This window comes from Mytilus galloprovincialis, chromosome 6 (assembly GCF_965363235.1).
Source record: "Mytilus galloprovincialis chromosome 6, xbMytGall1.hap1.1, whole genome shotgun sequence".
In the NCBI taxonomy this organism is placed as follows: domain Eukaryota; kingdom Metazoa; phylum Mollusca; class Bivalvia; order Mytilida; family Mytilidae; genus Mytilus; species Mytilus galloprovincialis.
In genome coordinates, this window is record NC_134843.1 from 55,891,963 (window position 1) to 55,906,172 (window position 14,210).

The 14,210-nt window shown below is 31.7% G+C and overlaps 1 protein-coding gene across 1 annotated transcript in view; it reads right to left on the reverse strand.

Moving 5' to 3' along the window:
- LOC143079918 (uncharacterized) overlaps positions 1 to 13,603 on the reverse strand; it is a 29,142-nt gene extending 15,539 nt beyond the window's left edge. Inside the window, exon 1 of the mRNA XM_076255547.1 lies at positions 13,554 to 13,603. The gene's annotated coding sequence lies outside the window, so the exon portion shown is untranslated. The remainder of the gene's footprint in view (positions 1 to 13,553) is intronic.
- Between the last annotated feature and the right edge of the window lie 607 nt (positions 13,604 to 14,210).

Consider the following 14,210-nt stretch of genomic DNA (forward strand, 5'->3'; position numbering starts at 1 on the left):
AAACATACATTTTTGAAAATTTCATGGTATAAATTAACAAACTTTTTAAGATTGTTTGTTAATGTTGTATCTAGAAACGAAAAAATACACGTTTTAAAGTGTCTTTATTCTCATGTTGTGTACGCTTCGTTGTCGTTACAACTTTTATACTGTACGCTTCGTTGACACAATATTGAGTTTGTCAATGAATTTTGCATGTATTAATTTATGCTTTGGTATGATTATAACCAATATGCATGTAGGAAAATAATAATTTCCCACCATAACATGCAGACAGCAACCAATAATATCCGTTATATTGTCGAAACACTCTTGGAGGAAATTGGTACATGTAAAAAAAAACTTATGTATACGAAAGTGTAAATAGGTAGGAAAATATAATAACTCGAGAGATGCAAATATGGCTAAGCATACAGATACACACGTCCGATTTCTAATTTGATAGCATTTTTGAAAGTTTTTACCATACGACATTTAATGTACGGTTAGGTGGTGGGTTGGGTGCCCGCTAACATGTTTAATCCCGCCATATTCTGTATGTGCCTGTCCAAAGCCAGGAGCGTGTAATTCGATGGTAATGTATATTTTTTTGTTCACTGTTTTGTGCATTAATTGGGCCGGTAGTTTTCTCGTATGAATTGTTTTACATTTGTCATTTCGGTGTGTTTTATAGCTGACTATGCGGTATGGGCTTTGTTCATTGTTGAAGGCCATACGGTGACCTATGGTTGTTCATTTTTGTTTCGTTTGGTCTCTTGCGAAGAATTGTTTCAATACCACATTTTTTTTTATATAGACAGCAATCAAAAACAATCAATGGATTATAGGTTAAGCCTTTTGGCCTGAATCTCAGAGGCAGGTCCTAGGGGTCATAGATTACAATATAGTTACATTAAGGCTAAAGAATATGTGTATACAATAAACATGTAACTGAAAGCCATCAATAGTAATACAGTTACTTTTATGTGAAGATATAAAGATGATGAGATCATTCTTAATTATAACTGGTTTGTCTTTTTCAATTATGTGTTTTTGTTTGTTTGATTTTTAAGGTATAAAGATTATGCTTAATGAAACGTTTCGCAGTTGGTACTGAACAATTTCTGGACCATTTTATTTGTTTATGCGTACGTAATGGCTGATTGTTAGTTGTTTAACGTTCACTTGCAAATATGTCATGCATGTTCAGGATAAGCACAAAGTAGCCACACATACTACATGTAGGTCCTGGAAGGAGGCCCTCCGGAATTACGTTAGTGAAGTTTGGACTGCCACTGGATAAAATGGGGTATATTGAAAAAGGACACAAATGTTGCCTTTCAACAGGTAATTTTTGGACCTATTTTGCAGGGATTTGTACAGTGTAGTTATAGCGTAGTACTCTCTTTACACAAGACATTGGATCGTATGTTCCCATTTGGACTAGAGGTGACTGCGTATTTTTACATCCCACACAACTAAACGGGTGGCCAACTTCGGTCAGGTTTTACTACCAGTCAGAATAAAACCAAACTGACCATATCTAATAGTATATTTCCCAGTCATCCTTTACCAAATTATTTCATGAATAAAAAAAAATTGGCTACAATATAGAAAGTTATGCTGTACCGGTTAATCACTTAACATTATTACAATATATGCACACTTATGAGAACTCATAATACCGTACATCCTCTCGATACTGTTTATTTTTGGCATTGCACAAGTCCATGCGTTTTATTACGTCTTTACCTAAAAGCGTTGGATATATACTGATTAATACTTTAGATACATGATTTACCTCTTAGTTGTAATTCGCTTTGACACAACTATAAGTTACTAAAATTACTCCTTTGTCGATATTGTATATGGTTTTTCTGCCTTGTACCGACATTTTGAGTTGAGCCAATTGCAACTGCACAGGTTTTTTTTATCATGTTGTGCTGTTACACCAGTGTCCCAGGTTAAGAAGAGGGTTGGGGGCTCACGTGTTTAATTCCACCGCATTTGTTTTGTGTCGGTCTAACGTCAGGAGCCTGTAGTACATTGGTTATATAGATCTGTCATTTTTTCTTCTTCTTTAATACATAATTCATAAGTTTTAAAAATATTACCGTTATTTTTATTCGTTTTAAATTTTTTTTATATCGGGGCCTTTTTTAGCCGACTTGATGGTATAGGTTTTCCTCGTTGTTAAATGTTGTACATTGGACTATAATAATTACTTTATACACCCACTTCATTTAAATTTTGGTGGAAAGTTGTCTCACTGGCCACCACATCACATCTACAAAGCCTTATATATAAAAAAATTTTTTTAAATAAAGCATTTGGAAAGCCATCTATGGCATTCGGAAAATTAAGTTCAACGAGTTCCTATGTCTGCTTTCGTCTAGGCGAATTTGGACCAACATCGGCATTTGGAAGAGTCTCAAATTGTGAAAAGTAAGTCATTAAAGTTTTATTGACTGTACTATACTTTTTGAAACTTTATTTCTACTGTAATATATTTATTAACTGTTCATTTCATCTGGAATACCGTTGAAAGTCCCAATTTTCAATAGAAGCATTCCTATCAGATGTCATGCTGGTTAAATATTGCAATTTTGGCTTTGGATGACAGATATTTTAAGTTAAACTACTTTGACTAAGTTAACAGATAAAAATTTACAATAAAATACAGAAAAAGGGTCGCCGACACCATCTCGAATACCTTGACAAGAAAGTGATTTGTGACGGTTTTTGTCAACAAACTGTACAGTGATTATTTTAAAACGCACAACGAACGCGACACATTTGATTGAACAAACAATACAGTAAGAGAAAATGTATTTAGTATGATATTGCGTTTATTCTTCTAAGTTCTAGGGAACATTTGAAGACACGCAGTAATTCAACGTATAGTTATTTATCATTGCTTAAGGTATTAATATGCAAAGGTGTATACACGAAAAGATATTCAGCATTGTTTATCTCATAAAACGTATGAAATTGCACCATGTCTGTGCGTTTTGCATCTAGCAGTTTTATCAAATGTTTTATGCAATATCTAAAACTTACAACAACTGTATAATTGAATAAATAAACTAACATGCACATTGACATATTTATATATACTCAAATAAGTTCTAGAGAGGCATTCGAAATTGTTGTCATACCAAATGTTATCCTAATTATCGCTTCGAACGCGTCAATGTCCGGATTCATTTGTATCGGGGTTATACGGGGTGAGAAGAGAAGCAGTGAATACGAAATTTCTACTCATTGGTTTGATACACCGGGAATTCAAAGTCACGACGTCCAACAGTAGAAACGAGCATATTAACAAGAGATTACTGATGCTGTTGTAGAATTTAGAAAATATACTATTGATTTAATCTCAATACGTTAGTAAATATCATCCTTTATAGTTCAATAGATCGGGATCCATACTTTCCTGGTGTATACATGTATATCTCAAACGTAATAATACATCTAGATTGTTGCTCTACAAGGTGTGAACATTTATTCAATCCGGTGTTAGTGTTTTAACTTTCTTGTCCGAAATCGTTCACTCTTGGTAGAGGGAATTGAGATTCACGCCGCAATATTTTTGATAAGAATGTCAAACCCATTGGGACCAATGGTTGAAAAAAGTTAACATCGTGTAGTGTAAATTACAGAACTTTGATGTGCTGTTAAAAGGTACGTACTCCCATATTTTGTTCTAACATAAAAACAGATACGTTTCTCACAGGCGTGGGTGCAATACTGGGCATGCTTAGATAACCTTATTGCAATATGATTCGCTCTTCGATTTCTCCCATCCAGCAGTTAAATTTTTGCAAAAGTAAGTCGTCTTTTTTGCTGTTTTTGAGGTATAGATATCCAGAATTACCATATCATTTGGTAAGTGGTTGTAAGGCCATATGTCTGTACCCTATGCAAAATTTCTAAATTTGTGGTTATTGAATGTTCGTTCTTTATCCCGGGTGACCTAATTGGTAAATCTATTGCACTAAATGTTGATTTGAGCTCCACTGAATGTTTAGCAAACAGTCAATTACAGAATTACATAAAATGCAACAACTAACTAACAAAAAGTCTGTAGACACAAAAAAACCTGATCTGAGCGTATTCGTAGAATAATAGTTACTAAACGCATGTTCCAAGTATATAACAAATAATACTTGATAACACAAGTACCAGAACCTAAAATATCAATCAGTAAACATCCAATTATTTAGTGACATAAATCTACAATATGAAACATATGAGTATGGCCAGTGTGAGAGTTTATTATCGTGTAGCACACATATTAATTTATTCATTCTTTGGTCATTTTTTTATCGATCACACACTATTTAAAGATCTAGATCTTATCGCCGTGTTAAATTGATACCCTTTTAAAATAAGTATATTTAAAGGATCGATCATTGTACAGGGATCATATCTTAATTAACCAGCTCTATTAACAACATTACCGTTAAAATGAGGATTTGATTTACCGTTTCTATTAACTTTTCTTCTTCATAACTAAACGTCAAATTCAAATACGTAATATATCCAACAAAATCCCTCACTTGATAATTTACCAGTATTACATAGATTACTTTATTTATAATTAAGTCCGTTAGTACAAAAGTGAACGATATATCGTCTCGTTTCTCGTAACTTTTTGTAAAGAGATTCCTGTGAGCAATTGCAATCTTTTACTCTATGAATTCTTGTTAGAATTGTTTTACATTTTGTCATGATATGGCTTTTAATTTTTCGCTTATTTTTGAAGGCCGTATGGTGACCTATATACTTGATTACGTCATTTGAATTCTTGCGGAAAATTGTCTCATTGCAAATTATTTCACATCCCCTCATTTCTATTTCAAAAGATTACAATATGATAGCACCACATTTTTGGTGGGTTCGGTGGTCATGTTGTCATCTACCACTCGCCTGTCAAAACTGAGGTTGAGAGTTCAAACCCCACACGTGGCAGTAACATTCAATTCGAATGTTACATTACTAGCATTGCCAGTGTTAATGTCAATGGTCAGTGGTTTTCTCCGGACACAACCACCAATTAAAGCTGACTGACACGATATAACAATAGTACTGAAAGTGGCGTTCAACACCAGCAATCAATACATCAATCGATCAACTTTTCGAGCAAAGTGTAAGCAACAAGGTCTTGGTATCTTCCGATAAACTTTTTCAGAAAAAGGACGAAGCTCCTTAATACCGAATGAGTTTGGAAATGTATATCCCATATGCAGGTGAAGTTGGTATATTGCTACTAAGACGTGGGAATTGATAATTCAAATTTAAAATCATCTCGTTTGTCATAGATTCTGGTACTGAGATAAACGCTTATGTCAAATTCGAGGAATAAGTCTATAAACATGATAAATGAGGCAGTAACACAAATGATTGTAGTTATCATCTAGGCGTAAAGCGAACAGATGGACAGGGAAATATTTTTAAAATAAAAGAAAGAAAACAAACAGCTAGAAGAACAAGGTATGCACTTAAGGGTCATGATGTACATGGTATAAACGGGCTCAACCATGCAACCTCATACCGAATATATGACATAAAATTATGTAATACCAAGACTAACATATGGTTTAGAAGTTCCACCAAAATCAAATATCGAGGACTTAGAGAAAATCAAATTCGGCTGTCGTTTTATTATCATGAGCCTTGTCAATAGAAGCTAAAAAAAACATCAGATACAACCAACACTTATATACTACATTATATCATGTGACAACAGCAAAATAAAGATGTTATGAATAGACAAATTGCCACTAATTATGACAAGAAAAGTTTATTCAGCAAAATATTTAACATACTAGAGTTATAATATCTGCCTTCTCTCAATTATCTGCAGAAACACATACCAAACAAGAGAGAGAACTGGAAAAAAGAAACTAAGAAAAAAAGTAAATCAATTTTGGAGTACTAAATTACAATCCATTAATAAAACCAGTCTTGTGGACAAAAGTCTGGAATCTAAAAAATCAACCGAGACTTGAGCTAAGACAAGCTATTGTCAAAGCCAAAATGATAACTATGTCATATATATTAACAATCAGACTAACACAAGTTTACAATCGTTATAGCAGAACCGTCATGTCAATTGTGCAATACAGTAACACGAAGATATAGTGCATATGCTAACAGCATGTCCAGTGCTAAGTACTCTAAGGGAGAAATACTTTATGGAGATAAAAAAGGAAACACTAGTTTATATTGGTACAACAAACTGAAACGCATTCTGTGGTAACAAGCTGGAAATAACTCGTTTGATATTGGATTGTAACAATTTCAATGGAATTTTAAATATAAGCAGTGAAGATAGGAAAAAAGAGGTAGAAACTTATTATTCAAATTTCACGTCAAGAGAATTGAAGTTTTAGATGAATTAAACAGCAAAGAATATGTGAAAGTGAATATATAGTGACAGTTATGCTAGTGTTTTGATTTGAAAGCTATTGTCTTCAAGAAAAATGAGAAGCAATGTAAATCGAGAATTATATAATTCGGGAATATTCTCATGAGGTATCACAAATTACCTGTTTACAAGCACGATGGCTTAAATGTACTATTATGATGATAATGTTAAAAGTAATAAGGGTATCATTAATTCAAATATTCAAGTGAAGCAGAAGAAGTTTAAACCATTACCATTTCTTTCATTTATATGATGCCGACATATTTTTATTTCTTTTTCACTTGCATGTATAATTTGGATCTTATGAGTAATTTCCTTAGGATATTAATTTTAACAATATTTGTTTAAATTATAACAACAATAGATGACACATATTTTAAAATATGCACAAAACGATTTTAGTATTTGTAATATAGTTATTTTTCATATAAATATTGATTCAACTTATATTGTTAAAAGTGTATAATGGAAGAGAAATATTTTAGATTATAATCATTGAATACTATTGACTATGACTTACATAACACAAACACACATATGTCAATAATATGAGATTCTAATATTAGAATAAAATAACAAAATAAAAGATACAACTGTAGATATAAATTTTAAAGTCGCATTCATAAAAAAGTAAAAAGCGTCTACAAAGTGTGCTGTACATAGTATTTGGAATACAATACAACACAATTATCTCTACAGAATAACCCTTATACTATATATTATAATATATAATTTTCGAGGTGTTCCTGTTTATAAAATCTAGTATAAAGGACAAGAAGTATAGCATTTACGGGAAACTTATATCTTTGTTTCAGTCTTTTGGAGGTAAAGTATAAATTCTGTTTCGTTTGAGTATAAAATAAAATCTTCAGTAAGAGGCATTTGATAAATATATTATTGTTTCAGATTTAGCCTTTCCTGTTAGGGTTTAATGTTGAATCATTGTACATTCACGAATTCTTATCTACAAATATATAATTCGTCCCTTTACTGATTAGATAGACAAGATGTAGTGTTTGTCCGTACAGAAGCAAATACTAGATACATATTTAATTTAAATGACATTTGTTACTGTACATGTATATGTAAAGATAAAGATTAAATACAACTTGATTTGTTTTAACCAACAAAATATGTAGGTGATTTGCAATTCTTTATCATATTTATACGTGGTATATGTATCGTATACCAGCTAATATTTACAGATTTAGTTATACAAGTCATAAACTAGAACCTTATGTTTTCTGTATCCAATGATTGTTTTCTTCAGGCGCACAAAATCAGGCAAAGCAGACCTTTTATTTGTTTGACATTCAAACGTTTAGATTTGACCGTTTTAAATCCCCGAGAGTATCATCAGCTCAGTAGTTAATGCTGTGGAACTTAAGTGAATTAAAACACGGACCGTGCTTCAACTTTAATAATTTCGATATAATAAAATATTTAAATCATAAAAACAAGACTAAACTTCTGTTAATGCATGCATTTTTTACGAATAAGCTTAGCATATGAAAAGTACAGACTGGGATTGACGCAACTGGTCTATTTACCAATGACTCATACATGTTAGACTAAGCTAAGTTTGCTATTTCAGGGGTCAAACGACGGTTTTCCCCCTACCGACTCCTTTTCCTTGTCTCAGGGCAATGTAAATAACATATTAAGCAATGTCGTCATATTCGTTAAACAAGCACATCTAGCGTTTGAATCAAAGCATTTTGCTAGTATTAAGAAAAACATGTTTAATGATATTATTTGTTATGAAATAAAACGATTTGGGGATAGTTCCTTTTATTTTTAACGTGTATTATATAGTTTCCCATTCTATTTTTTGTACAAACATTTAAGTAATTTTATTAATGATATCTGTATTCATTACTAAATTACATAACAAAAACAAGAATAAAATCCGAATTAGCAACATGAAAGAAAATTTTATATTCTATACTTCAATAATGAAACAGACTTGTATGTGTGTTATGTATACACACATAGTGAAAGAAGTTATAGTTATTATCTGCAACAACATATATCTATAAAGATACTTAAAAACCTAATTTTAATGTTTTTAAAAAATTAATTCATAAATTGAAAACAAACTTTTATTCGAGAAAGCAATCCAAAGTGCAGTAGATTCACGCCAAAAGGACTGACATTTTTATTAAACAAGGACGTATAGTTCAATTAAAAAGTTTCAATAATCAATGGCTGCGTTTTGCCTCACGCGATAGGTTGCAAGGTCGATACGCGACTGGTTTTAAACAAATTCTTGGTCAAAACAGGTAAATCTTGGTTTTTCAACTTATCGTGCGGCAATATGAGTCACATTTGTGTAGCTATACTAAACTGGATTATAACTTTACATTGTATTTATTTCACTTTATTGTTGTTAAGAAACAACGTTACAATTGTGTTAAGTTTGTGTTTCCTAATTTGGCAAGTAGAATGTTTTAGATTTATTTTGACGTATACCCAGTTTTATCTGATTTTGTATAATCCTTTGTACATTAAACAGTATATCTTGACCTATTACACAGTTGGCTTACGTTGGTGCCAATTTGTTTTTTTCTACTTTCCCCCAATGCAGCATATCAATTTAACAAACTATTTACGTTTATTTATTATTTGTGATAAAACATGTTATTGTTAATATAATTAATTTAACATGAAATCTAAGGCCAACTAAATTTGATTAGTAGATTTTCATCCAGATTTTTGAAAAAAATGGGGCGGATGGGAAGATTTAATTTTTTTAATTTCATTTCATATGAAACACTCTTCTGACGTGTTCTTCATATATGTAAGTGTAATAATAAGCTAATATCATGTATATACATGTATAAGGAATCGTACATTTTTTTTTAAATTCTTAAATAAATATCTCTGATTGGCAACCACTGTTCTACATGCAATTGCTGCTTTAGAAACCTTATCATAGTATACAACAACAACGTAGATAAATGCTCTCTTCAGTTGGACTGCCTACACCAAATTTATTTTGCTTTCCAAGCTACCATGTACGGTTTGTAGTCCCAATAAAATGAAGCAAATGCATTAGTGTGCAACACAAGGATTATGAGTACAGTCTGAGAATAAACTGAAAACTCAAACAGTGTTGAAAAAATAGGGTTGGTTCTTATTCAATAAGCAAATATAATATTACAATGTTAAACATAAACTTAACAAAAAGAAGTTGTTTAATGACTCTACTGAGGGTATAGAGACAGAGGGTATTTGCTGTTTGTCAACAAAAAAAGACAGTCATGTGTACACAATATACGCCAAATACGGTCGTAAATCTAACAACTTTGTGCTTGTGTCAATTTCTTTAATCCAGTCATGTTTTTCGTACCGATGTGTTCCATGATTCCAAATTTGCTGACACAAAGTCATTGTTTAAAGACAAAAAATCCACGGTTTTCTAATCATAGAAATTTGTAAAATATCGCGATTTGCGTTCTTGGACCCGCGTATTACTGGTAGCCCGAATATTTTACTTAGCTATGGTATGTTGACCCGTCCCCACTTTTACATCTCCAAATTCAAAATTCTTTAGTTATTGTAACTCATGTAAATGGTAATAATGCTCCAATAAGTTGTTTGTATGTATTTAACATGCTGGAAAAGATGTTTTGAAAATTTTACTTATCCATGTTATTTTGGACCCCCTGCGGTAAACTGAACCCTTTACTATAGACCTCTAATTTAAACAATTCTAGCTTTTCTAACTCATTTACATAGTTATAATACTTCAATAAGTAGTTGGTATGAACTTTACATACTTGAAAAGATGTTTTTACAATTTAACTTAGCTATGGTATTTTGACCCCCTGCGGTATATTGAACCCCCTCTAATAGACCTCTAATTTAACAAATTCTTGCTATTCTAACTCATTTACGTAGTAAAAATACTCCAATAAGTAGTTGGTATGTACTTTACATGCATGAAAAGATGTTTTGAAATTTAATTAGCTATGGTATTCTGACCCCCCTGCCATGTTATGTTGACCCCTCCCCCCTTTTACACCTCCAAATTCAAAATTCTATCTATTGTTACTCATTTCAAATTGTAATAATACTCCAATAAGTTGTTTGTGTGTATTTAACATGCTGGAAAAGATATTTTGACAATTTTACTTAGCCATGGTATTTTGACCCCCCTGCGGTATATTGAAACCCCTACTTTAGACCTTTTATTTAAAAAAAATTCTAACTATTCTAACTTATACCTTTATATAGTAATAATACTTCTGTAAGTAGTTGGTATGTATTTAACATGCTGGAAAAGATATTTTGAACATTTTTCTTAGCAATGGTATTTTGACCCCCTGCGGTATATTGAACCCCCTACTATAGACCTTTTATTTAAAAAATTCAAGCTGTTTTAACTCCTTTATATAGTAATGATACTCCAATACGTAGTATGTATGCATTTTACATGCTTGAAAAGATGTTTTGACAATTACACTTAGCCATGGTATTTTGAGCCCCCTGCGGTAATACTATAGACCTCTAACAACAAATTCTAGCTATTCTTACTCATTAACATAGTAATAATACTTCAACAAGTAGTTGGTATATTCTTTACATGCTTGAAAAGATGTTCTGAAAATTTTATTTAGCTATGGTATTTTGACCCACCTGCCATGGTATGTTGATCCCTCCCCCCTTTTACATCTCCAAATTCAAAACTCCATAGTTTTTGTAACTCATTTAATTGCTTATGATACTCCAATAAATTGTGTGTATGTTTTTAACATGCTGGAAAAGATATTTTGAAAATTTTACTTAGTCATGGTATTTTGACCCCCCCTTTTGCGGTATATCAAACCCCTTACTATAGACCTCTAATTTAAATTTGTTTAGCTATTCTTACTCATTTACATAGTAATACCACTCCAATAAGTAGTTGGTATGTACCTAACATGCTTGAAAAGATGTTTTGAAAATTTTACTTAGCTATGGTATTTTGACCCCCTGCGGTATATTGAACCCCCTCTAAATGCTCTAACAGACCTCTAATTTAACAAATTATATCTATTTTTACTCATTTACATAGTAATTATACTCCAATAAGTTATGTGTATGTATGTAACATGCTGGAATATTGAACCACTACTAGAGACCTTTTATTTAAAAAATTCAAGCTATTTTAAATCCTTTATATAGTAATAATACTCCAATAAGTAGTATGTATGTATTTAACATGCTTTAAAAGATGTTTTGAAAATTACACTTAGCCATGGTATTTTGACCCCCCTGCGGTATATTGAACCCCTACTACAAACCACCAATTAAAACAAATTGTAAACTAGATAATCTGCAATACTATTTATCTAAAACAGGGGGTTCAATATACCACAGGGGGGTTCAAAATATCATATGGGAAAACTTACAACGGGGTCAAAATACCATGCGGTATAATGACCCCGGGGTCATTTTACCGCATGGTATTTTGACCCCGGCTTCACTTTTTAGGGGGTTCAAAATACCATATAACACCGGTAATGGAAATGAACAAATTCCGGAAATCGTAAAATAAAAAAATCGGAGCGGGACGATTTCAAAGGGGCGGGCGGGGATGAAATCTATCAATTAATTTTAATTGGCCTAATAGGATTTTCACAATCCCTGAATTTATTCCATGTTTTGGTGTTGTTATAACGTTTTGCTAATATAACTGGATTCTGTTTTACTCTTATAACTGTACATGTTGATTGAAACAGACATTAAACGCCAATCCAAAAAGATGGTCTTTTCGTTATTTATTAACCAAACTTCTAATTTAGATTATTCAATCAGTTGTTATATTGTACAATATACATGAATAAAGCATATCATATGCTATAGTATCTTCATAGCATAGTAAATTTAGTTAATTCTAAACTTTTTTTTTGTGTGTCATTTTTGTTAAAGTCCAAAAATTCCCCTCACGACGATGTCTTTTCAAACCTTGTGATCAATATGTATGCAGAAAGGGGTAACCGATTTGTATTTGTTGGTATTTTTTTTTCAAAATTTCTAAATATCAGCAATAGTTTCTGATTCAAAAAAGTAAAATTACAAAACCACCAAACTCCGAGGAAAATTCTAAACGGAAAATCCCGAAGCAAATGGCAAAATAAAAAGCTCAAACACATCAAAAGAATGGATAACAACTGTCATATTTCTGACTTAGAACAAGCATTTTCGCATGTAGAAAAAGGTGGATTAAACCTGGTGTTATAGCTAGCTAAACCTCTCATTTGTATGACAGTCGCATAAAATTCCATTTTATTGACAAAAATGTGTGAACAAAACAAACAGAAATTTACACTAGTAATTTTGGGGCCCTTTATAGCTTGTTGTTCGGTGTGAGCTAAGGCTCCGTGTTGAAGGCCGTACTTTAACCTATAATGGTTTACTTTTTAAATTGTTATTTGTATGGAGAGTTGTCTCATTGGCACTCACACCACATCTTCCTATATCTATATAATAGATAAAAATGTCAAAAATAGGGGAACAGCAGTCAACATTGTGGTATAATCTTAATCATTATAAAGCGAACAAATATGTCGACAAAGAATAACACAAAAAAACATACAGACAAAGCACATATAGCCGGTTATGAATAGTCTCAATGAATATAAAGAATAATAGGAATCATCAAGATACTGGACATTACAACATACATGTATCACGTCATTGACATACTACTCCTTAGAAAACTTTAATATACAAACATAGACAGCAACAAACGTAATATGATTCAGATAGCCTTATATGGTACAGAAACAAACATGTAATGAGAACCTCGGCCTTTGCTATTATCAACCTATATCATACGTCAAAATAAAACCAAATCATAGAACAGTTTTCGCAGAGATAATGGGATAATGAACTTGTCTATTACACAGGAGTGATTAAAATTCAAGGTGTAACTCTCCTTTGAAAGATAAAAGTAAACAATTGAACGGTTGTCTTTCGTATATTCTATACATTATACAAGGTCATTATCATGATAATTCAATTTTGTGACAGTAGAGGATTTTTCTTCTTCAAAGAGCCTTTATAAAACATATAACCAATTAACAAATATTTAATTTCAGCCTTATTTTATTTTAAGTTAAAAGGACATCAAATTTCTCTAAATAAAACTTACCTTGTCTTTTTGCGTCTTATTTTTATAATTGATAAATCGTTGAATGAATCTTTTAAATATAGCGTGCAATATGATCTTTAAATGCACAATGTAAATGTTGAATTAGTTTTCCTGTTTGGTAAACTGAAACGTTTCGTCGTATTCGTTTTAGGCTGGTATTGTTTTTGTTTACTAATTGTGACTTTTGATGGTTTATTTGGTATTTTATGTCTCTTTGGTTCTTTGAGTTTCAAAAAATAAGAAATCTTTGTTGTATCCCTACCACTGAAATGCATTTTCAGAAGATAGCATAAAAATACACAAATGGGTTGTATTCTTCAATGAATTGATCCACTCTTGATTATATCATGTATAGCTTAAAAATGCAATCAGCTTGTTATTAATACCAGTATTGTCTGATAATGGGAAAAGTCCGAAAAAAATGAAAAACGAAATTAAAAAGACGATAGGAAGTTAATCTTACATGAGACTAAAAACAATCTATGGGAGCTTGAAATTATATTCATTTTATTAGGAGTTGGTCCAATATGTCGATGGTTGACCTGTCACCTTCGCTTTTGTTTATATATTTGGTATAACATTGGTAAAATCAATCTAAATTCCAGCCGAATGAATCGTTTCTTAAGTATACGGATGAACATAACTTGCCAATAAATA